Genomic DNA, 21,704 nt, shown 5'->3' with positions numbered 1-21,704 from the left:
CGTTTATTTATTTTTGAGACAGAGAGAGACAGAGCATGAACGGGGGAGGGTCAGAGAGAGAGGGAGACACAGAATCCGAAACAGGCTCCAGGCTCTGAGCCATCAGCACAGAGCCTGACACGGGGCTTGAACTCATGAACGGCGAGATCATGACCTGAGCCGAAGTCGGACACTTAACCGACTGAGCCACCCAGGCGCCCCAAGGGACGGGGTGCTTTTTAGAGCTCTCAGTCCCTAGATTCTGGCGTGCCGGTCTTGGGTGGCATCTGTTTTGGCACGCTCTCCCCCGATTGCTTGTTCTGTTCTCTGTGCTGTTGGGCCCACTTGCACTGGTGAGAGTAGGACCGAGACTGATGGCCACAGGTTGGGTGAAAAGAGAGTTTGGATTGAACTGGATGCTTGCCCTGCTACCTGCTGACATTTTCCCTGTGTCTCCTGTCGGGCAGGTTTGTGGTAAAGAGCAGATGATGGGTGTGGTCAGTGAGCCAGCTGGGCAGGGCCCGTGGAATGCCAGGCTCCGAGCCAAGTGAACCAAACTGCCCCTTGTCTTTCTCCAGGCAGTGGGGTGACAGTGGGTTAGGGTTAGGAGTAAGTCCAGGCTGTCAGTTTGCTCTAGCCACGCCGATGTCCTGCTGCTCCAGCCTGGGCTCTGTGGAGTGTGTGGGACCCTTGGTGGGGAGCATGCTCAGAGGCCTTTTGGACAGCATTGGCCACTTGTCTCTGTCTCTGTCTCTCTTTTTCCTTTTAAGTTTATTTAGAGAGAGAGAGGGCGACCCAACAGGGGAGGAGGGAGAGAGAGAATCCCAAGCAGGCTGTGCACTGTCAGCCCAGAGCTGGCACAGGGCTCGATCTCATGAACTGTGATATCATGACCTGAATTGAAATCCAGAGTTGGACATTCAACCAGCAGAGCCACCCAGGCGCCCCTAAATGGTGTGGCTTCTGCCTGGAATTCTCTGCTCCCCATTTTTCCCGGCAGTGCACGCTCACCCTTCCGGCCTCAGCTTCCAAGGCAGCCTTCTTGGTCTCCTGGCTTAGCTTCCTCCTCGTGTGTGACTTCTGCCCCCACTTGGCAAGACTGGTGCCCTCTGCCCCACTCTCTGGTAATAACTTCAGGTTTTGTGTTACAGTCTTCCTTAGGTGTCTTCCCTGCCTGCAGACACCAGGCACGGGCCTTGGCACACTCCTGGTGGGCAGGCCCCTCGCGAAACAGCATCACCGCACAGCAAGCCTTCAAGAGGGAACTGAGAGGGAAGCGGTGTGTTTGTGAGTCCTGGGCTCTGGCAGCCTTGACCCTCTTGCTTTTCATTTGCTTTCAGTGTCAGTAAATCTACTTATTTTCACAGCTGGGTTTGTTGTGTGAGTCTGAAGTTCGTTCTCATAGTCATTGCCTGGCTCTCCCCAACACTGCACCTAACTTAGAGAGGTGGGTTCCCTCTCCTTCTTTGTGCAGAAATAAAAGCATAGGTGGTGTCCGTATTTGGAACTTGGAGAATCAAGGCCACGTCCTTGCTTGTCTCCCGTTCTTGCTTCCTTTTAGCTGTTGCTCTGTGCCCTGGGAGTGCTTGTCTGCAATTTCAGCCTCAGAATACGGATGGCCAATGTCCTCTTGGACTTAGAACCCTGAAACATGGTGCCATTTGATGTTTCTGTCCGTGATCCTGAGGGGCTCCTTCTCCGTTGGGAGCGCCTTTACAAGAAGTCACCTGGATGTCAGACTGGAGGAGGCCTCGCATGGGGGCAGGTGGGCCTCTGCTCTCACAGAGGCTTGTGTGTTGACTTGTGATGCCTTATGCCTGCTAAGTGGGGAGCGGTGCTAATCACGTTTGGTTTACTGCTCACGTACCCTTTGGCAGAGAGTAAATACAGTTTTTAAAAAATCAGGATAAAACGTGCATTGTTGCGCTGGGTGAAGCTACGTTGCCCGGTGCTGGTGGCCAGCTGCCCTGTGCTCGGGGACAGGGCCCGATGGTTAGGGCGTAAGTGCTTACGGTACACTGCCGACGGTTGTCCTTGTCCTTGTCCTTCTGTTCTGTGTGGCGCTGCGTGTGAACTAGGGCCCGGGTTGGGCAGTTGCTTGTACCTTAAACATCTCCACGGCGGCCTGAACCTTTCAGCCTCTGGTAGAGCGCACTCTTCCTGTTGGGCTCCTCAGGGCTGTCGGGCAGTGTGTTTGCTCTTGTGGTCCTTGTGGAGCTGAGCCCGGGGTTTTCCTTGGCCTGCTCTAATCCCATGCTCAGAGGGGCACCTGGGTGGCTCAGTCAGTGGAGCGTCCGGCTTTGGCTCAGGTCATGGTCTTGGGGTTCGTGGGTTCGAGCCCCGCGTCGGGCTCTGTGCTGACGGCTCGGAGCCTGGAGCCGGCTTCGGATTCTGTGTCTCCCTCTCTCTCTGCTCCTCCCCTGCTCACACTCTGTCTCTCTCTCTCTCTCTCTCTCTCTCTCTCTCAAAAATAAACAAACACTAAAAAAAAAAAAAAATGTCTTCTGCTCCACCAACTGAGCCAGCCAAATGCCCCTCTTGCTTTTCTTGTAAGAAGTGGAATTATATCTGCCTCTCTGGGCTTCTTTTTTTTTTTTTTTTCCTGATTAAATGCGCTAATGACCAGGTGCCTGGGGGGCTCAGTCATTTAAGCCTCTGACTCTTGATTTTGGCTCAGGTCATGATTTCACGGTTTGGTGAGTTTGAGCCCCGAGTCCGGAGCCTGCTTGGGATTCCCTCCCTCTCCCTCTCTCTCCCCCCACCCCTTCTCTATGCCCCTGCTCTGTGCGTGTGTGCCATCTCCCCCCCCACCCCAAACAAATAAAAAAACAATAAATGTGCTAATGACTGTTAAAGCAGCTAGCACAGTGACTGCATATAGCCCTAAATAATAATTTTATTTTTTTCCTCCTGGTTTGCTTTGCCAAGGGTGACATTTGATGCTTGGTAACTACTGTTTGTTTGTTTTTGTTTTTTTACTAGCTTTATTCAGGTACAGTCATACAATAAACTACTTCTTAAAGTATACAATTTGGTAAATTTTGGCATATTTATGTACCACAGTGGAGATAATAATATATTTATCATCCTAGAAAGTTTCTTGGGAACCCTTCATAATCCCTCCCTCCCACCCTGCCCTATCTTGCCCCCAGTCTACTTTCTGTAGCTGTAGAATACTTTGTGTTTTCTATAATTTATTTATAAAATTTCCAGAAGTTTTTAGCATTTATATAAATGGAATCATTTCTTTCTCCGTTGCCTTTTGTGTCTTTGTCAAAAATCAGCTGTCTGTATGCAGGTGGATCTGTTTCTGGACACTCTCTTCTGCCCCATCGATTTCTGTCCTTGTCATGGCATGGTGTCACCATGTTGGTAGCTTTATAATAAGCCTTGAAGTCTGGGAATATCAGTCCTCAAGCTTGTGTTTTCTTTTTTTTCAAAGTTGTTTGGTTATCTTAGGTCTTTCACATTTCCGTACGAATATTACAATCAATATGTCAAAATACACAAAAAAGCCTGCTGGGGGTTTTCTTTTTTTAATTGAAGTGTAGCTGACACAGAGGGTTAATTAGCTCCAGGTTACAGCTTAGTGGCTGGACGGCTGTAGAGGTGAGCCTGCCGGGACCTGGAGGGGGATGGCCTTGCCTGGCTGAGTTGCAGAGAGCTGGTCTGGTGCGGTTGAGACTTTGCCCCGTGAACACAACACATCTTCCCGTTGAAGTCAGTGGGCTGCAGTCCCCCCAACAGTGCTTCCGTCCGTGTTTAGTGTTGGAATCTTCGTGCACGTCTTTTGTTACATTTATCCGTAAGGTATTTCACACTGTGACATTGTTGTAAACGGCATTTAAACTTTTTTTCTGATTATTTTGGCACTAGTACAGGTGTCAATTTAAGAAAAATGATTTTGTATCCTACAACCACACTAAACTCACTAGTTCCAGTGGCTTTTTTTTTGTTTTGTTTTGATCTTTATTTTTAAGAGAGAGAGAGGATCTGAAGCGGGCTCTGTGCTGACAGCAGAGAGCCCAACGTAGGGCTCAGACTCACGAACCGTGAGATCATGACCTGAGCCGAAATCAAGAGTCACATGCTGAACTGCCTGAGCCACCCAGGCGTGCCACTGCTAGTGGCTTTCTAATAGACCCCGTTGGTTTTTTCTGTATAGATGATGTTGTGGTTCACAAATGAAGTCTGTCTTTCTTCTTCTTTCTAATCTGGATACTTTTCATTTTTATTTTAAGTAGGCTCCACGCCCGCCATGGGGCTTGAACTCACGACCCTGAGATTAAAAGTCACGTGCTCCACCGACCGAGCCAGCCACGCGCCCCTTCTTTTCTTTTGATCTGACTGCCCTGACTGGAATTTCCAGCACAGTGTTGGACAGATGTGGGGAGACTAGACCTGCGTCCGAGGCTCAGTCTGAGGCTCACTTGTTACTGTGGGAGGGGAGTGCTAGCTTCTCACCATTACCTGTAATGGCAGGGTAGGGTTTTCAGAGATGCGCTTCATCCGGTGGAGAAGTTCCCGTTTATTCCACGTTTGCAGAGTTTTTCTCAGGAATGGATGTTGGATTATATCCAAAGCTTTTTGCATGTACTTAGTTGATTGTATGGTTTTGCTTTTTTGGTTTGTAAATATGTGAAGAGCGTTGGTTCTTTCTCAGATGTTAAGCCGGTCTTGTCTTCCAGGGTTCAAAGCCACTTAGCTGTCTAGACGGCTGGCTGGTGGGTGGGTGATCAGCCGTGTGCCCGCCATCGTCCAGCGGCGGGGCTTGGGTTCCCCATGCAGTGGAAGCTGCTGTGTTCCTAAGAACCGTGGAAGGACGAGAGTAGGGGCCGTAAGACCTGCAGAGCGTCACTTCTGCCTCATGCTTCTGGTCACGAGTCCCGAGGCCAGCCTGGACGGAAGGGGAGTGAGCTGGATCCCACCACGCACCCGTTGGCAGGTTGGTGCTTCAGAGTCCCAGTGCGGCCAGTGGGCCAGTGCGGGTGTGGACGTTCTGTCTCCGGTGGTGCACAGCCGCCTCAGGAGCAGACACCCACATCCTCTTAGTTTTGCTCTAATTATCCTAACAAATGTGCATTTCTCCGCTTTGGTTTTCCTTTTCAGGTGAACAGGACCGAATTAGCAGATCTTTGCTAGGTTTCCTGGTAACAGTGTTGTGAAGTGTTAAAGACCATGGTAGCAGGGAACACAGGTCTGCCTGATGTGTATAAACACGCACTATTATCCCGTGATGCTGTGCTCGATTATGTATCTGTGTGTGCACAGTGGATGTGAGCACGCACTGTTTATGGCTTTGTGTAAGTGTGGGCGCTGGTGCCTCCAGTCTGGTCCCTGCCTTTTGATGCTGAATTTATCAGTATCAAGATGTTAACTGAGGACTTGTTGTGGCCCCTAAGCTTGGAGAGCAGGTAACTCCCCCCCCCCCCCCCCCCCCGCCATGTCGGGGTGATTTTCTTCCCAAATTTGTTTAGTTTTTAATCAACAGTAATGTTAATGTTTACCAGGTACTTAATTGTATGCATTCCCCCCCCCCCCCCGCATGGTTTTGTGTGGTCAGCAGGATGATTTCTATTTTACTGATGACCAGAGTGAAGCTTAGCGAGGAGGTTAAGAAGTAAGGCTTTCAGATTTTAAGATAAATGGGAGAATAATTTCTTCTTCGGAGAATTGAACTGTCAGCAGACTTGGGCTAGTTACAGAAAGGGGCATTTACGTGTTCTTCATACATTAGCATGAGGTATCTGCCTTACGGCTAGAGGCGCATGTCTTGCCAGCATCTTTTTCTGGACACGGTGTTGAGTTTATGCTGATATAACCTCATTCTTGTCCCTGTTGTCAGCATGCTGACATTTTTGAAAGTGTCACTGGTGACTGTGCAGCTGAGTAGGCTTCTTTCTGGAGATGGGGAATCTTGGGAGTAAACAAGAAACATGTGCTTGTTGCCAGATGCTCTGTAGAGGGTTTTCCTTTGTCTTGCTGTGGACTCGTGGGGGAGGGGCGATGGTCAGCCACCTGCTGGCCCAGCTGTTCTGGGCTCGAGCTTTCCGCTGAGGTGTATGGGCAGGAACTAGGGCTCCGCAGAGGGACACAGTCGCTGTCTTGTTCTTGATATTAAAACTTTGCTGATCTTTGTTCTCTGACACAGAGCATCTGCTGTTGAGAGAAGTCTGTCGCCAATCTGATTCGTAAAGCTTTGTAGGTAATCTTTTAGGATTTTATGGGAAATTTACAGGAGTGGTTTTTTTCCCCTTAAAGTTTATTTATTTATTTTGAGAGATAGAGAGAGGGAGGGGCAGAGGGGGAGGGACAGAGAGAATCCCAAGCAGACTCCTTGCTGTCAGTGCGGAGCCCATGCGGGGCTCCAACTCACGAAACTGTGAGATCATGAGCTGAGCTGAAATCAAGAGTCGGACGCTTAACTGGCTGAGCCCCCCCAGACGACCTGATTTTCTGTGTATCTGAGGGAGTCTGAAATTTCATGACTATTAGGGTTTGGATTTGACATTTTCATACTGCTCATAATTCAGTAGCTCTTTCAATATGCAGACTTGTCTTTTTATTTTTATTATTTTTAAAATTTTTATTTATTTATTTTCAGAGAGAGAGAGAGCACTAGCATGGGAGGGGGTGGAGAGACGGGGAGACAGAGAATCCCAAGCAGGTTCCATGCTGGGAGCACGGAGCCTGATGAAGGGCTCGAACCCACAAACTGTGAGATGGTGACCTGAATTGAAATCAGGAGTCAGGTGCTTAACCCACTGAGCCACCCAGGTGCCCTTAGACTTGTCTTTTTAAATTTGTGTTTAAAGGTTTTCAGTCAGGGGTCAGATAGTAAATATTTTACATTTGTGGACCACCTTCTCAATTCATGAAAGGACCACAGACCACATATAAACAAATACACCTGCTGTGTTCAAATAAAACTTTATTTACTGACACTGAAATTTGAATCTCATGTAATTTTTGTGGTCACAAAATGCGTTTTTTGAATCAGATACAAATGTAAAACCATTTGTGGGTTGTGGACTGTCTGAAAAATGGCGTTGGGCCGGATTGTGCCTTCTGGCCTCTGTTTGCCGTACCCTGTCATATGACATGAACGCAGCACCACTCGACATTGACTCTGGTCTTTGAAGGGTTCTTTCACTTTGCTGAAATTTTGACTTTGCTCCTTCCTTCTGCGTAGTTTGTTCGGCGGTGATTCTAGACTTGGGTTATCTGTCCACCTGACCTGGCGTGTATCATCCTGTTTTCCGGTGCTCTTATGTGGCTGTATTTCCAAAATGTCACTTTAAGAACTTTTGGACGAAAAGGGTATAGTGATCAGCACTGCGATCTGGCAGCATTGATGTTCTGTGAGCGTAATTGCGTCCTGGACAGGAGGCCCCTCCCTCACACGTGCACAGACTTGTCCAGAAGGGGTGAGGAAAGAAAGCTGTTGTCCCTTGTTAACAGTCGTGCACACGTGCTAGACTCAGGCGTTAATTTTGAATTAAATGTGAACTCAACACTTTGGTCTGGAATAAAAGCGACGTGAAGTATTTGGGACGGCTGAGCTGGCGCTAACAAGGCTGCTTGTAAACTGAAGCTTGTGACAGACGCCAGACCGTCCGCTAAGGGTGCACGGAGGTGGAGATCGCGGTGGCGGGTGCTGTGCAGAGCCTCACACACAGGTGCTGAGGGGGGAGAGCACGGTGGTTTAGTCTGGAAAGTGTTGGACAGGCTGAATTAGTAGTAAAGCTACTGATTTTTAGAGAGAACTGAGTTTTTAAAAGGGAATATTTTAATAGAACTGACCCTACTAATTAGTGTTCGAGGAGACATTTAGCCTTCTTTTCCTAGATGACGAGAAAAAGTTTGGAGAAAAGTTAGGCAGCTGAAATAGGATGGTAAAGAAATGGCTGTATGAAATTTTCCCTGTCTGCTAAACCCGCCTTAAAACGGGATTCTTGCAAACCTGAGTTTTCTTTCTATTGTGGTAAAATATATCTAACATAAGATACGCCGTTGTGGCCATTTTTAAGTGTACGGTCTCGTGGCGTTGTAGTCACATCCCGTGCAGCCATCAGCACCGTCCGTGTCCAGAGCTGTTTCATCACCCTCCCTCCCACACCGAAACTCTTTCCCCGTTAAACTCTGACTCCGCGGTTCCCTCCCCTCGCTCCTGCATCCATTCTGTCTTCTGTCTGTGGATTTGACTATTCTAGTCCCTCACATATAAGTAGAATCCTACAATATTTTGTCCTTTTCTGTCTGGCTTATCTCACCCAGCATAATGTCTTTAAGGTTCACCCATGTTGTAGCAGCTGTTGGAGCATCCTTCCTCTTTAAGGATGAGTGACGTTGCCTTGTCTGTATAGACCACATTTGGTTTATTTGAAATCCATCATTTGGACACGTTATCGTACGAACACTTAAGTTGTGTCCACTTTTCAGTTATTGTGAGTAGTGCTGCTGTGAACACGAGTGTGCAAATAAATGTTCAAGTCCCTCCTTTGACTACTTCTGTGTGTGTACAAAGAGGTAGAGTGGCTGGATCAAGTGGTAAAATTCTGTTTCACTTTTTGAGGAGCGTCATAGTGTGTAGTGTTTCCCACAGCGACTACACTAGCTTACATTCCTGCCGGCAATGCGCAGGGTCCACTTTCTCCACATCCCCGCCAACACCGGCTCTTGGTTGATTGATTGGATTGGTTGACTGTTTGATAGTAGCCATCCTAATGAGTGTGGATTGGTATCTCATTGTTTTGATTTGCATCTTCCTAATGACTACCGACGTCAGGCATCTTTTCATGTGTTTATGGTTCATTTGTGTACTTTCTTTGGAGAAATGTCTGCTCAAGTCCTTTGACCATTTTATTTTTTAAAGTTTGTTTGAGAGACAGCGCATGTGTGTGCACGTGTGCACACGTAGAGGAGGGGCAGGGGGAGGAGGAGGAGGAGGAGGGGGGAGAGAGAGAGAGAGAAAGAGAAAGAAAGAAAGAAAGAGAGAGAGAGAGAGAGAGAGAGAGAGAGAGAGAGAGAGAATCCCAAGCAGGCTCTGCGCTGTCAGCACAGAGCCTCATTGGGGGCTTGAACTCACAATCATGACCTGAGTGGAAGTTGGAAGCTTAACCGACTGAGCCGCCTAGGCGCCCCTCTCTGTGTCTTATTTTGGATAATTTCTGTTGCTGTGTTTCCATGCTCACTACTCTTTTCTTCTGTAATGTCTAAAATGTCAGCCATTTTTGTCTCAAAAAATTTTTTTAAGTTTATTTACTTATTTTAGAGAGAGAAAGAGGTGGGCGAAGGGCAGAGAGAGGGAGAGAGAGAATCCCAGGCAGGCTCTGCACTGTTCGTGTGGAGCCCCACCTGAGGCTCAGGCCCTCAAAGTGTAAGATCAAGCCCTGAGCCAAAGTTGGAAGCGTAAACCCACTGAGCCACCCGTACAGGTGCCCCTTGTATCAATTTTTTTTTTTTTTTACCTCATTCCTTGTGGTGTTAATTTCAAGAAGTGTGATCTGGGCCCTTTTCAGATCTTCACGTGTCTCCTGTGTCCTAACTCTCACTCGTCTTCTCTGTGTCGCTTCTGGCTGCTGGGTCTCGCTTCTGCTCAGGTTCTCCTGCTTCTCTGCAGAGCTGGGCGATGTTTGATGGCGTTGCAGACACTGGTCATTGTATCCCACTTGTGGTTGGATATTTTGTATCACTGCAAACATCTCGGGCTCTGGTGTGGATGTTTTCGGGCCCCCTGAAGCAGTCTGCTTCTGTTAGTTCATTTCATCCTTTGTGGGGTCCGGTGCTGCGTGCGCTCCGTAGCCGACCTCACACCTGCTTGTGCGCTTCTTCCTCTGTGGCCTCGCGGCCAAGTCCGGCTGCTTTGGGCTGCTGGGAGCATGGCGTCTTCCTCTCCAGGCGGGGAGGCCACTCTTCTGGGTTTGCGCTGCCCACGCCGTGGCCTGGAAGCTCTCCCCAAGCAGGAAGCCGAGCAGGTGTGAGCTCACTTCACCTATTTTCCATCTCTCGGGGGTCGCTTTCCTCATCGCTTGACGTCCAGTGTCTCGAAAACCATTGTTTCCTCCTTTCTGTCCAGGTTTAAGGGGAGTAGAGGTCCAGTTCCTTTTAATCCACCTTGGGCAAAGCCAGGACTTTCTAGAACTTTAGTATTTTTTCCTGAAAGCGCAGATTTTATAATTGATCACAAATACTGACGTTTATTTACTTGAGTGACTGTGGTGTGTCACGTGTTCAATACAACTTGGTTTTCTGTAGCAAATTGCACTCGAGACACGGGCTTTCTCCCCGAGGGCCTCACACTGTGCCCTCCAGCAGGTGTGCTTCATGCCCTCTGTGGTTTTGTCGTAGGATTCAAATGACCTGTAGTCCTTTGTCGAAACTTAATAAAATTGGTTTTTGCTGATTAACCCAGAGCAGTCTTCAGTGACACTGGCATTTGAAACTTAGGATTGGATGGTGATGAAGAGTGTGGCTGGAGTGTGGATGGAGATTCTGCCTGGATTTGTCGGGGCTGCCAGCACTTTGGTCCTCCTCGCAAGTAGGTGACGGACTCCAGAGAGAGGACGGACGGTCTCTCTTCAACCTTTATGATGGTGGTTTTCATCTCAAGACGCTTCTTCTTTCGCGGCCGGGGTAGAGAAACTCTGGAGACCGCGAAGGGGAAATGGCTGAGGGCTGGCGGCACTGGATGGATTGGAAGCAGTTTTAGGATGTAAAAGATACACGTAAATAAGAAATAAGTCAGGGTTTTTTCGTTTGGGGGGAATTTAAGTCAAGTTTTGTTGCGATGTTGTTAAGTGAAGCAGCTTCTTTGTAGCAGCTTTGGAGGTGATTAATGGAACACGTCTGCATGCGCCAGGGTCATGTTTAGCCGTCCACTGGAACTGTAAAGTAAGCTAGAGCACTGTTTAGCATCACTGTGGTCACTTCTCTGCAGCGGTGTCACCCTGAGAGCCCAAGCCAACTGCATCGACAGACGCTCGCTCTAGGAGACCCATGGCCTCTGTCCTTGGACTTGACCCCATGTTAACCTCTGTGTGTCATTTCTCCTGGTCCATCCAGCTCCCTGTTTGTGTGTTTCCTTTGTTTGTTTGTTTGTTTTGTTTGCATGTTTCTTATGATAATCACTGATGTACTTGGGAATGTGTTGGTGACATTTCTACAGGAATACTTCAGACAATACAATTGCCCGTTCTGAAACCTGCAATTAAATGACTTTTCATAGTCGTGTTAACCCCATGTAACCGACAGCAAGTTTTGATCTAGAACAGTCCCATTATCTCAGAAAGTTCTTCTGTAGCCTGTAACCCCCTCTCCCAGCTGTAGCCTCACCCTGAGCGGACACCGGTTTTCCTTGGGCACGGGTGTGTTTTGCCTGTTTCCGAATTTTGCATACATGGAATCATGCAGTATTTGGAGTCTCCTGTCACTCCCACAGCGTGATATTTTTTTTAAATGGAGGAAAAATTAGTACAAGAAATGCAGTGCTCACAGTGCTCTGCGCCCGTCACTACCTGGTTTAAGAAGACTTCCACCCTCGGAAAGAAACTCTGTCCCGTTAAGCAGCCACTGCTCCTGCCCCCTCTCCCTCCCTCAGATGCCCTGCCAGGCATGCAGTCTCCTTTGGCTCTGTGTAGATTTGCCTGTTCTGGACATTTCATATAAATGAATCATACTAGATTTTTTTCCCCTGCCCCTTTTAAGTAATCTTTGTGCCCAGTGTGGGGTTTGAACTCATGACCCTGAGATTAGGAGTCGTGTGCTCTGCTGACAGCGCCCCACAAGATTGGGTTTTTGCGTCTGGCTTCTTTAACTTGGTAGGACGTCTTCAGGGCTCAGCCATGTCATAGCATATGTTGGAACTTTTCACGTGTGAAAAATACTCCAGGGGTGCCTGAGGGGGCTCAGTCGGTTAAGCGTCTGACTCTTGGTTTCGACTCAGGTCATGATCTCACAGTTCGTGAGTTCAAGCCCCACATCGGGCTCTGAGCTGACAATGCAGAGCCTGCCTGGGGTTCTCTCTGTGCCTCTCTCTCTGCCCCTCGCCTGCGTCCCTACCCTCCCTCCCTCCCCCCCTCCCCCTCTCTCTCTCTCTCTCTCTCTCTCTCTCTCTCTCTAAATAAACTAAAGAAATTTAAAAAAAAAAACAAAAAAAACACCACACTCCACCATATGGATGGATACATTCTGCCACCCACCTGTGGATGGGCATGCGGGCTGTTTTCACCCTTCTGCCTTCGTGACCAGTGCTGCTGGGAGCGCATGTGTGCAAAGGTCTGTTTGAACACCTTTTGGGCGTATGCCTAGCAGTGGGATGGCTGGGTCATGTGGCCGTTCTGTGTTTAACTTGGTGAAGAATTACCAGGCCCTCACAGTAGTTGGATCATTTTGCTTCCTGAGCATATAGGTCAGGAGCACATGCACGGTTCTTTGAGAATACCGCGCCCCCTGCTCCCAGCGTCCCGCCTGATGGGTGTGGGCAGCTGTCTTCAAGGGGGTGGGCTGGGGGTGGGGGGCTGGCGAGCAGGCCCATCGGCACAGTGACCTCCTGGGGAGATCCAGTAGCTTCCTCGTTAAGTGCTGTTGTTCCCTCAGACGGGAGCTTTTCCTTGCATCCTGTACTTCGTACTTGTGACCACTTTGACTGCTTGTTCGTTGCCGGTTTTGGAGGGATAGAGGCCTGGAGTTCTCTGTTCTGTCCCTTTGGGTGGTATCTTCCCCTGCTGTGATGTTTTGAGACCTGTGCGTGTCTTCATGACTTTGTCTTGCTGCGGAGATGTGCCCTGCCACAGTGCCTCACGTGGAACCAATTCAGAGGTGTCTGTGACGTTGTCACTGCTGAAGAACTTGGAGTTTGAGGACTTGTCTGTGGAGGCTGCATTTAAAAAGCTCAGATTTAGGGGCACTTGGGTGGCTCAGTCGGTTCAGCGTCCAACTTCGGCTCAGGTCATGATCTCACGGTCATGATCTCACGATCTCCCTCCCCTGCTCATGTTCGGTCTCTCTCTCTCAAAGATAAATACATGTTTAAAAAAAAATAAAAATAAAAAAATAAAAAGCTCCAATTTGCAGTTTATGAAGAAGAAAGTTGGCCAGTGATGTAAGAGGAGGGCTTATTAAAAAATTACCTCCTTAACTGGGTGCAGCACGGTTGCTCTAAGAACTTGCCCATTCTTAAAGGTTCCCTTACCCATTGGGTCAGGTGGAGGATTTGCAAACTGCGAGCCAGGCTCTTACACGTGTAGGTGATCTAGAACAGTTTGATCTAGAACAAAGTCGATGCTGGGCTAAATGCTGGCCTCACCGCTCTTCTCTGTCTATTCTCGGCCTTATCTGCGGGCCTGCAGGGGTCGTGACCCCTCCAGGAGGGCAGGACTTTGCAGGACTTTGCACGTTCAGTTACTTGAAAGCAGCTCTTCAGGGCTCTGCCGCTCCTGGTGGACTCTGCTCCTCCCCCGTGGTGTCCACCTCCGGGCCCTTCATAAAGCCCCTCCCCCGTGAGTCCCGGTGCCGCAGCACAGTTACGGGGCCTCTTGCCGGGTGCCGTTCTGTGTGCCAGACCACAGTAATTCACTTGACCTCGGTGCCCCCAAGGCGCTGGTGCCGCTCTTCTCCCTGTTGCAGAGGAGGGTACGTCGAGGCACAGAGAGGCCCAGCCACCTGCCCAGGTCACACAGGTCATGAGTGACAACGCTGGCATTGCCTGAAAAATTGGGCTGGCAAGCCCCCGGGCTAGCTGGCTCCAGAGCCCCACTCTGGTCGCTCACCTGCGCTGTCTCCCCGCCTTTGGGCAGGTACGTAACCATAGAGCTGGGGGACAAGTCTGTTTGTTGGTAGCTGTATCTCCTGTGCTGACATCTTCTCGTCGTGCTGTTCTGTCTGCCCGTGCGTGTTCGTGCTCATGAAAGGATGCTGTGTAGTTTTAGTCAAGAAACATCTCTCTTGCCTCCTGCTAGCCATCCCCTTTGAAGTGCCCAGGACCAGCGCCAGTAAGCTGGTTACTAACACTTTGTCCTAGGTGACACCATGGCAGCAGGCAGTTCTTGTTCACAGGAAGGGCAGTTTGGCTCGTAGCATAAAGGGAGGGAAATTATGCTAATTAGTGCTTTAACTTAGCTATAGATTCCGTTTATGTTTTTGATTTTTTAATTAAAAATTTTTTTCATGTTTCTTTATTTTTGAGAGAGAGAGAGAGAGAGAGAGAGAGAGAGAGACAGAGCATGAGTGGGGGAGGGGCAGAGAGAGAGAGGGGGAGACACAGAATCCAAAGCAGCCCCAGGCTCCGAGCTGTCAGCCCAGAGCTCTACGTGGGGCTCAAGCCCACGAACCGTGAGATAAGGACCTGAGCCAAAGTCGGATGCTTAACCAACTGAGCCACCCAGGTGACCCTATAAATTCATTTTAGAAGTTTTGAGGAAACTAATAGGGAAATAAATGCTCTGTGAGGGATTGCTGCTTCAGGATTTTTTTTTTATTAAAAAAATATTTTTTAATGTTTATTTTTGAGAGAGAGAGAGAGAGAGAGAGTGTGTGTGAGCAGGGGAGGGGCAGAGAGAGAGGGAGACACAGAATCTGAAGCAGGCTCCAGGCTCCGAGCTGTCAGCAGAGTCAGATGCAGAGCTCCATCCTAAAACTGAGATCACGACCTGAGCTGAAGTTGGACACTTAACCGACTGAGCCACCCAGGCGCCCCAGGATTTTTTTTTTTTTAAAGATTTTATCATTTATTTATTATTTATTAAAATTTTTTTTTGAAAGAGAGTGAGTGGGGGAAAGGCAGACAGAGAGAGAGAGAGAGAGAGAGAGAGAGAGAGAGAGAGAATCCCAAGCAGATTCCTTAACTGTCAGCATGGAGCCTGACACTCCTGTGAGGCCATGACCTGAGCCAAAATCAAGAGTCAGATGCTCAACCTCCTGAGCCACCCAGGTGCCCCTCCTCTTTTTTATTTTAGAGAGAGAGTGCATGCAAGGCGACAAGAGGGACAGAGAGAGAGAGAGAGAGAGAGAGAGAGAGAGAGAGAGAGAGAGAATATCTTAAGCTGGCTCCATGCTTAGTGTGGAGCCATGACCATGAGGTCACAAACTGAGCCATCATCAAGAGTCAGACGCTCAACCGACTAAGTCATTCAGATAATTAACTTTTAAAATAAAAGCCCTTAAAAATCTTTAAAAGCAGCAATCTTACCTGCTTATCTAGCATGTGAACGCTTTATCTTTGGTTGAGTAAAACCCTGGGCTCTGAGCACAGGTCAAGGGGTTGGCAGACTTTGTCTATAAAGGGCCAGGTGGTAAATACTTTGGACTTTGTGGGCCATACATAGGTCTCTGTCGCAAGGACCCAGCTTTGCCAATGAACCACGAGAGTAGCCATAGATAATTGGTAAAGTGGTGTGAGCCTGTTGTACTTTGTGTCAAAACCAGGATTAGAGGTCATGGTAGTTTATGTTTCCACCAGTGATGTCGATGGCTGATATTAAGGGTATCCTGACGATTCAGAGAAATTAGGAATTTATGAGTACATTCGTAAATGGTAGGTTTTAGATGGTCTGGGAACTGTAACCATGAGAAAGGATTTGAGTTTTGTAGGTTCATAAGTAAGCACTCATCAGCAATAAATATGAAAATGAGGAGTTTAGCACTTAAAACTTGAGAATTTTAAACATGGATCAGGGTTAGATTTAACTGGAAGAACTAAGTACTTCTAGACCCTTAGATGTGGGTATGGTCCTGGCAGACTGCATAGTTATCTTTCTAGTCAGCTTTACTTAGTCTGGTTCTTACATTCTGTCTCCAGTCTTAAGTTTTTGTGTCCTTTTTTACAAAAGTTATAAAAGCACAATATTCTGAGCAACATTCAGGTCTTCACAGCAGAAACTGGCAACCCTATATTTACCCACTCCGTAGAGCTGCACTGCGGTTGGTGGTTGTATCTTACAGAATCTGCAGTGCCTTTCTGATGTGTATGAAAATAAGTGTATATATTTTAAAATGTAATGTTTTAAAAAAGTTTATTTTGAGAGCATGTGTGTGCATGCATGAACTGGGGAGGGAGGGAGGGAGGGAGGGAGGGAGGGAGGGAGGGAGGGAGAGAGAGAGAGAGAGAGAGAGAGAGAGAGAGGATCCCAAGCAGGCTCTGTGCTGTCAGCACTGAGCCTGACGCGGGGCTCAAAGTCACAAATTGTAAGATCATGACCTGAGCTGAAATCTAGTCAGATGCTTAACTGACTGAGCCACGTTTTTTAAATGTGAGAGGAAACAGTGTATACTGTTTAGTTGTGGTCTTTCCCCAGTCAGCGCTGTGGATCTTGGTTCTCTGCTCCCACTGTTACTCTCTTGTGCCCTTCTCTTCTCCCCCTCTTGAACTGCCAGGCATTCCGTTGGGATCTGAGGAAAGAACACAGAAGTTTCCCAGGATACCACTGAGAACAAGGTCATACTTTTTTTTTTTTCTTTTTAATGTTTACTTATTTATTTTGAGAGACAGAGAGTGGATGAGAGCAGGGGAGGGACAGAGAGAGAGGGAGAGAATCCCAAGTAGGCCTCATGCTGTCAGTGCAGAGCTTGACGTGGGGTTCGAACTCAGAAACTCTGAGATCATGACTTGAACTGAAATGGAGAGCCGGACGCTTAATTGAGCCATCCAGGTGCCCCAAGATACATGCTTTTAAAGTCAGGGATTCTAGCATGCACCTGTCTTCCCCCCTAACTGCACAGTGCCTCCTCTGCTGAGGATTACTTTCTCCTCACCTACAGATGGGCTCCCCTCTGCTGTCACTCTTGCCCAGAGCCCCAGTGTTGGAGCCTCTGGGGTCGGGTCTCCAGTAAATGGGGGCAACAGTGTTCATTACTAGTGGAGTGACCCTTGCTTGTGGGCCGGGCTTATAGACCAGGACTTGGGTACTTCCAGCGGTCTCCCCTCACCCTCTCTCCTCCCACCCCCACTTGCCACTTCCTGAGGCACACACACCATGGACAGTGACAGCAGTGGCGTTCTCCCAGGCTGTGGGTGCTGTTGCGTTTGCTGCCTGCGGGAATGCATTGCTGACACATGTTTACAAGGAAGCTTCAGGTGAAAAGCTAACTGAGAGTTAGCCTGGATTCACCCTGAACCTCCAAGGATCATCAGTCCACCCCCCATGACTTCAGGACTTTGTGCTTCTGACCTGTGGGCTTTATTTTTCCTTCCTCTGGTGTTTGATCTCAAGTGGACATTCACAGTATTACCAATAGTGAGGACCTTGCATAAGTCAGCTTCCACTTCTGTGACTGACATCATGTATTACTTTCTTATTTACTTTTAAAAGATCTTATTTATTTATAAGTAATCTCTACCCCCAACTCACAACCCCGAGATCAGGAGTTGCATGCTCCACTAACTGAGCCAGCTGGGCACCCCACTTTCTGATTTATTTTGATTTATTTCTGCTATGTAATGTTGTTTGGCCCTTTTGCATTAATGCACTGTTGGGTTGGTTTTGGGACAATTGGTTGTATGCTATAGAATTGAGACATGGTTTGAAATTGTCTTGGGCTTCTTTGAGGGCAGAATTTTATCCTGGGGTGGTTCAGATAGTTTTTCTCCTTCTGATGACTTTTGTGTCTGAGATACAAAGGAGGTTCGGGAGGAAGATTAAGTGGTGAATGAACTTGGTCGCCCTCTGTCTCTACTGAATTTCTGTAAAAACGCATAGGTTGCCTTTCTGGGTAACTTCACTGACTCTGCCTGCCCCCAGAGTAGAGCTTTCGAGGTGTGTGCACTGCCTTCGGGTTATTTAACGCTGCCAGGCGTCCCTTCTTGGAGCCCATGCTGGTTTTCCTTGGAAGACACATGGAGCACAGGTTAGAATGGTTTGTGATTTTTTTTTTTTTTTTTTTTTTAGTACAAGAAGATGGTTCTGTCTTACTGGTAATCAGTGAATTTGAGGTAAATTATGTAGAACCGATAATGAAAAAAAAAGTGTTTCCTGGAGCTAAAAAATGGGTTTGACAAACACTGTGACCTGCTCCTGGCCCCACTACGTTTATAATTAAGTTTGAAAAGGGATATGTAACAACATGGTGGTGGGGGAATTTCTTAGATATTTCAATTTTGATGACTAAAAATTTTATGGCATGTCCTTTAAGTAGAAACTGGCTCCCAGAATTTTCAGGACTGCTGGGTAACTGAGATAGCTGTGTGGGCTGGGTGCTCAGTGAGGGATCTGCAGTAGTCACGTGACAGACAATCTGGGCATGGGGTCGAGGGGAAACCGAGGGCACAGTCAGAATTGTTCCATTGTATTTCCAGCCGTTCACTTTCCCTGTAACATGGAGGGAAATAGGACACATTTAACAAATGCGTAAGTGTTTATAAATCTTTTTTTATTTTAAAGGTGATCGATGCGGGTTTTTTTTTTTAATGTTTTTATTTTATTTTTGAGAGAGAGACAGAGCGTGAGCCAGGAGAAACAGAGAGAGAGGGAGACACAGAATCTGAAACAGGCTCCAGGCTCTGAGCTGTCAGCACAGAGCCTGATGTGGGGGGGGGGGGTGGGGGGGTGGGGAGAGGGTGCCTCAAACTCGTGAACCGAGAGATGACGACCTGAGCCGACTTTGGAAGCTTAAACAGTTGAGCCCCCAGGCTCCCCCAGTGTTGACACATCTTGAAGTCAGATGCTCCACACAGAAATAATTAGACCTCTGTGACAAGGTCAGGGAAAAGAATGCCCTTTACTAATCATGCAGTAAAGACGTGCTCCCTTGTCAGATGGCAGGAGTCGTGTGGGGGGCGCACCTGTGGTGGAAGGAGGCCGGACTAGGAGCCAGGAGGGCTGTACCCCCCTGTGTGGCTCCACCCTGTCCGTGCCGCTTGGAGCATGTCATCTGCTCCTTGTTGCAGTTTGTGACTGACCTTGTTCAGGAGACATGCAGCGCTGCGAAAGGTATACACGCCCTTTACAGGGATGTAAGCGTGCCAGGTGTGTGTGTGTCTAATTGTGTTTGAAGCACCAACCTTGTTTACACTGGCCTATTATAGCTGACTTCTCTCCACTACTGTGTTTCTGTTCTTGGGTTTTCTCTTTCCTTTGCTGATTTGGAATAGCGAAGAATGTAACAAGCTAGCTCATAAAACGGTTCGTAGCTGCTAACAAGGACTGCAGGAAAGGGTGTGGGCAAGTGGTGCGTGAGCCCACGGCACGTTAGGGCCTCAGGCCAGGCAGTGAGTTCTGCTGTACTCAGCAAGCCAGAGATGGGGGTGACAAGCCCTCTCAGTGGGTGCTGGTGTCCGGGATAGCGCTGGTGCACGTTTTTTCTGGGACTGCAAGGCCTGCCCTGCCTGCCTTGGCCTTTATCTTTGCCCGTAAACGTTAAATGCGTGTGGGTTAGTGCCTGCTTTTAATAAGGCAGACATGAATGGTACACGAAAGGTCTTTTTGTGCTTATGCATCAGGCTTCTGTTTTGTTTATATTTTTGTTTATTTACTTAACGTTTATTAATTTTGAGAGGCAGTGTGGCGGGGGGAGGGGCAGAGAGAGAGGAGACACGGAACTCAAAGCAGGCTCCAGGCTTTGAGCTGTCAGCACAGAGCCCGGTGTGGGGCTTGAACCCACGAACTGTGAGATCATGACCTGAGCCGAAGTCTGATGCTTAACTGACCGAGCCACCCACGTGCCCCAGGCTCGTATTTTAAATTTCAGTTTGTGGCTTGAGAGTTTTAGTGATACGACACTAAGACTTTTTTGTTTTTGTAAGATAACAGAAATGGGTGTTCAGATGCTGCATTAGGTTTGTTTAGGCCAAGACTTTGAATACCTTGGCAGGATTTGGAACCCACAGCGTGAATTCTGACAGATCATGGAGAGTGTTTTCTTGAACACTGCATTTGTATTAATTGTACTTGTCCTTTCTATTTAAATTTTACTTTGTTTATTAAGAGCTTACTTTCAGAAAGAGAGAACCAGCGGGGAAGGGGCAGAGAGAGAGGGGGACAGAGGACCCGACAGCGCAGAGCCCAGTGTGGGACTCACACTCCCAGACTGCTGTTGAGCTGAGTGTTGCACTTGTGAGCGTGTGTGATGATGGTGATTTGAATGGGCGCAGAGGCTCGTTCCTGTCCTACTGAGGGATTGGCTGACCCCCATTCCTCTCTGCAGCCCTGGAACTTGCCCTGAGCTCTGGCAGGGTTGGGAGGTGGGTGGGGCTCAGGGACTCACCTGGAGGGGCTCACAGCGTTTGCTTCCTAGTACGGCTGCAGCAAGGGCTTTGAGGGCCGGGCAATGGTGCATTTTGGGGCTCTGTTTTCATTATAGTGCTCTTAGGAAAGGGAGTTTTTATTTTCATTTCAACGGGATAAGAATGTTATTCTATTTAAAGAAAATACCAGCTAAATGACGGTCTGGGAAGTGAGTGCATGCTTATGGCAAACACTTAGGAATATGGTACCTAGATGGGTGAACTGGGCAGTCATTGGCTGGGTAGGGTAGCGGATAGCACAGAGGAGTGGGTCTTGGCAGTTCCTTTAAGGACACAGAATAGAAAACACTGGTGTGGCACATGTGCAGTATATACTCTCTCTGAACATTTTCGTTTTGCTCGTGTGTGGTGTATCCTGGTCAGGGTGTGAATTGTGTGTCTCACTGTGGATTGTGTTCAGAAAAGTGCGAGAACTCCTGGCCCGCATGACCTTGAAGGGACTTTGCACCTCTCGAGATTCTGTTTTGCTTTATTTTTTCAGTGACTATTTATTGAACACCTAGCTTGTTCCGGGGCCTGGGCTAGGATGCCAGTGGAGAAGGAAGATCCTGCCCTTGGGGAGACTTTGCTGTGTTTGAGAAAACAGTTCTTATGAACCAGGTATTGTGTCTGTCCCATGGATCCCAAAAGCTATTATTTTACGACTCTGAAATGGGATGTCGGATGGACACAGGCAACAGTCCTGACGAGCTGGAACTCCCGGCCCTTGGGGGGACCTGGTCATCGTCGTTCACACTGTTGTCAGCTTAGTTGAGTTGTGTATTGTTGGTACTAAAAATCATGAAAGCAGTTGATATTGGAACGTCTTTGGGAAAGTCACGCCGAGATTCCCCCAGGAAAGGGAAAGTGCTTGTGTGTGCAGGGCCCACTCCCTGCCGACGAGACGCACGCCGGGTCTGGCCGAGCGAGGGCAGTTCCATATTTGTTGCACAGCAACGACTGGGTGCTTCACGGAGCCTCGGGAAGGATGAAACCCATTAGTAGATGAAGCTTTGCTGTGCTTTGTCACGGGCGGGACTGCCTCCAAAGACCAGAGGAAACGGGGGCCGCTTCCTCCCGAATAGATGAGAGACGATGAGAGACGTGGCCGGCTCACGTGACCGGCTTTCACAGGACTCAGAACTGCCCCGGGGCAGTCCCCTTGCTTTCTGAGGAGCCGGACTCCCGGCCTGGGTTCTGTGGCGCGGGTTAGGAGTTGACCAAGTGGATAGAACTGTAGAGGAGCCTAAGCATGCAGGGCAGCTGAGGGTCGGGCAGGGTTGGGGACAGGGTCGGGGACGAGGGCCTTGTGGGTGAAAGTTCAGGAGGTGGCGGGTGCCCACCCAGGTGGGGCTGGGTGCCTCGGTGGGGCACTGAGGATGTAGAGAGGACTGACAGTGATGGCAGAATAATTCTCGTCATACGCATTGGCTGGTGTGTAACAGGATGTTTTACGAGTGAAGACGTACGACGTGTCCGTAGTACAAGATACAGAAAGGAAAGCCTGGCG

Source organism: Panthera tigris, chromosome E2, assembly GCF_018350195.1.
Source record: "Panthera tigris isolate Pti1 chromosome E2, P.tigris_Pti1_mat1.1, whole genome shotgun sequence".
Classification (NCBI taxonomy): Eukaryota; Metazoa; Chordata; class Mammalia; order Carnivora; family Felidae; genus Panthera; species Panthera tigris.
The sequence above is the reverse complement of the archived record's forward strand: the minus strand, read 5'-3'. Positions refer to the sequence as shown.